General features: G+C 38.9%; 1 pseudogene across 1 annotated transcript; it reads left to right on the top strand.

Moving 5' to 3' along the window:
• Positions 1-797: 797 nt before the first annotated feature.
• On the top strand, positions 798-3,377 carry LOC115895731 (annotated as a pseudogene). The gene is made up of 2 exons (XR_004055860.1): positions 798-2,481; positions 2,535-3,377. The product of XR_004055860.1 is annotated as a protein PRRC2C pseudogene (transcript).
• The last annotated feature ends 766 nt before the right edge of the window (positions 3,378-4,143 follow it).

Below are 4,143 nucleotides of genomic sequence, written 5' to 3'. Positions count from 1 at the left end.
TAGATATAGGTATAAAATATAGATATAGTGGATATAATAGATATAGGTATAAAATATGGACATAATAGATATAATGGATATAGGTATAAAATATAGACATAAGAGGTATAATAGATATAGGTATAAAATATAGATATAATAGATATAATCGATATAGGTATAAAATATAGACATAAGAGATATAGGTATAAAATATAAACATAAAAGATATAATAGATATAGGTAAAAAATATAGATAAGAGATATAATAGATATAGGTATAAAATATAGACATAATAAATATAATCGATACAGGTATAAAATATACACATAATAGATATAGGTATAAAGTATAGGCATAATAGATATAATACATATCGGCATAAAATATAGACATAATACATACAAAAGATATAGGTATAAAATATAGACATAAAAGATACAATAGATATAGTATAAAATATAGACATAATGGATATAATAGATATAGGTATAAAATATAGACAGAATAGATATGATATGTATAGGTATAAAATATAGACATAATAGATATGATAGATATAGGTATAAAATATAGACATAATAGATTTAAGTATAAAATATAGACACAATAAATATAATAGGTATACGTATAAAATGTAGACATAATAGCTATAGGTATAAAATATAGACATAATAGATATAATAGATACAGGTATGAAATACAGACATAATAGATATAATAGATAGAGGTATAAAATATAGACATAATAGATATAATAGAGAGAGGTATAAAATATAGACATAATAGATATAGGTATAAAATATAGACATAATAGATCTCGGTATCATCTGCAGAATATGGTACTAATGCAAAGGAGTCTGTAACAGACTATACTACACCCTCTTCTTCTCTGCCTAACACTGTGGCTACTAATAACACAAAGATGGAGGATACTTTGGTTAATAATGTGCCCCTGCCTAACACCCTTCCCTTCCCTAAGAGAGAGACTATACAACAGAGCTCCAGCCTAACTTCAGTCCTCCCACTACTTTCAGCCTCACCTTCAAGATGGAGTCTGCACGCAAGGATAGGGAGAATTCTCCAAATGTAAGGGAAAAGGGGTCTCCAGTAACTTCCACAGCACCTCCAATTGCAACTGGAGTCAGCAGTAGTGCCAGTGCACCAAGCACTGCTAATTATAATTCGTTCTCAAGTGCATCGATGCCCCAGATTCCTGTTGCTTCAGTCACTCCTACAACATCACTATCAGGAGCTGGTACGTACACTACCTCTCTTTGAGCACAAAATCTACAACCACATCGGACCCTCCAAATATTTGTAAAGTGAAACCTCAGCAGTTGCAGACAAGCAGCCTGCCTTCTGCAAGTCATTTTTCACAGTTAAGCTGTATGCCTTCCCTTATTGCCCAGCAACAACAGAGTCTGCAAGTTTATGTGTCTCAGTCTGCAGCAGCTCAAATCCCAGCCTTCTATATGGACACAAGTCATTTATTTAATACCCAGCATGCACGATTGGCTCCACCATCCTTGGCTCAACAACAGGGTTTCCAACCAGGTCTCTCTCAGCCAACTTCAGTTCAGCAGATTCCAATCCCTATTTATGCACCACTGCAAGGGCAGCATCAAGCCCAACTGAGTTTGGGGGCTGGACCTGCTGTTTCCCAGGCTCAGGAATTGTTCAGCTCTTCACTTCAACCATATAGATCTCAGCCAGCTTTTATGCAAAGCAGTTTATCCCAGCCATCTGTGGTCCTTTCTGGGACTGCTATTCACAACTTTCCAACTGTCCAACACCAAGAACTTGCCAAGGCACAATCTGGTCTTGCCTTTCAGCAAACATCAAATACCCAGCCTATTCCCATATTGTATGAACATCAACTGGGGCAGGCATCAGGACTAGGAGGTTCCCAGCTGATTGACACACATCTTCTCCAGGCTAGAGCAAATCTTACCCAGGCTTCAAATCTTTATTCTGGACAAGTACAACAGCCTGGTCAGACAAATTTTTATAACACTGCCCAGTCACCAAGTGCTCTCCAGCAGGTTACAGTACCTTTACCAGGATCCCAGCTTTCCTTGCCTAATTTTGGATCTACAGGGCAACCTCTAATTGCTTTGCCTCAGACTCTTCAGTCCCCGTTACAGCATACCACTCCCCAAGCACAGGCTCAGAGTCTGAGTCGTCCTGCACAAGTAAGCCAGCCTTTCAGAGGATTAATTCCTGCTGGAACACAGCATAGCATGATTGCAACCACAGGAAAAATGTCTGAAATGGAACTAAAAGCCTTTGGAAGTGGCATTGATATAAAACCAGGCACACCTCCAATCGCTGGTAGAAGCACCACACCAACATCTAGTCCCTTCCGGGCTACTTCTACAAGTCCGAACAGCCAGTCCAGCAAAATGAACAGTATTGTCTACCAGAAGCAGTTCCAGTCAGCCCCTGCCACTGTGAGAATGACACAACCGTTTCCTACACAGTTTGCACCCCAGAAGAGAGCTGTGGGAAGAGGACTCAGCCACAAGACATTTGGTCCTAGGTGTTGGCAAAGCAGAGAGCAGAGGTTCTTCAGTCCACGCAACGGTTCTTCTCTGAACAGCACAGAGCAAACAGATAGGAGGCAAAGCCCAGAAAGTGGACAGTGATTCAAGTAAACCTCCTGAAACACTGACCGACCCTCCTGGTGTCTGTCAGGAAAAAGTAGAAGAAAAGCCACCCCCTGCACCCTCCATAGCCACCAAACCTGTTAGAACTGGACCAATCAAACCTCAGGCAATCAAAACCGAAGAAACAAAATCTTAAAGGCTATGGTTTATTGCAGGGGATTGGGGGTGGGGGGAGGGAAAACATGGAGAATTAAGTCAGATAATGCCAGCAGCCAAAGGGGCAAAATGGTCCGTGACATTATCCTGTTCAGAGCTTGGAGATATACAAGGGACATAGGAGCAATTTACACTGACACATAGCTGCTGTACCAGTAAAAATGAGGCTTTGCAAGCTTGTACCTACTATATAACATGCACTCGGTTGATGGCCACGCATCTTCAGTCAGAATTTATATATAAATATATGCACCCATTTTTTTGAGTGCATATAATTTAGACCTAAAAATCCTTATGATTAGATGAAACACCAAAAATATAAGAAAAATAACACGGCAGAGGAATAGCTCAGCCTGAACAGTGTGATGGTCCCAGCTAATACATCAGATGCGGTTTTTTTGCTCCCTTATGTTCCTTGGATATGGTTATGGCATTTGTAGGCTTGGAGGTGAAGAACTGAAGATAACTGGTGCTGGATAGAGGAGCCTTATTTTTTATTATGGCAGCTTGCTATTTTTATAACATGGTGATTGAGTTGAACACAATCAAAGTACAGTAGTAACTGATCTCCCCTTCTTTCCTGGATGAATGAGCAGATGAGTAAATATTGATGTCAGCATCCTTGAACCATATCATAGTGAGCAGTGTTTGGCTAATGCTTCTGTTTGAAATGATGCTGTGTTGGTTGTGGTCCGAGCTTTGAAGCGCTACTTAGAATCTCCTTCTTCCATGGAGCTCTAACCATTCAAACATGACAGATTGGTAAAATGCTAGTTAGGTTGAGTCTTCCTTGCCCCACTCAGTCATCTTTGTATGAATCCATGGTTCTGGGGGTTTTTTTTCTTTTTTTTCCTTTTTCTTTTTCTTTTTTCTTTTTTTTTCTTTTTTTTTTTTTTTTTTTTTTTTTTTGTTTAAACCAGTTTTTAGCTGGTGTTTAGCTGGTGTTTATAAGAACAGTGAGTACCTAGAACTGTGCCACTAATTAAAGGAAATCCTAAGAGGTGCATTTCTTACAGAGCTGTGTCATGCCATCCTTTGGGCCCTCTGCTGGAAAAGTAGAATCAAGTCTCAAATAATGCCTTTTTAATTGTATCCTCTAGTATTATAGATATAGGACAGTACTGTATCATACCTCTGTGAATGTAAAATATCTTGTACCTGCTTTATGATACGTAGTAGTGACCGTGCTTTATCAGAGCTGTTTTTAATGATGTTATTCTAGAATGTTTTATTTCCAGATGATGATTCAGAAGCTAATATTAAAAAATGGTGCCAGGTACCACAACAGTAACAGAACTTTGCAATTTTCTGGGGTTTTGTTTTTTACCTCCCCCCCCC

The sequence above is a fragment of the Rhinopithecus roxellana genome, unplaced genomic scaffold (genome assembly GCF_007565055.1).
Source record: "Rhinopithecus roxellana isolate Shanxi Qingling unplaced genomic scaffold, ASM756505v1 contig1957, whole genome shotgun sequence".
NCBI lineage: Eukaryota > Metazoa > Chordata > Mammalia > Primates > Cercopithecidae > Rhinopithecus > Rhinopithecus roxellana.
Note: the sequence above shows the minus strand (reverse complement) of the source record. Positions and strands in the feature narration are given on the sequence as shown.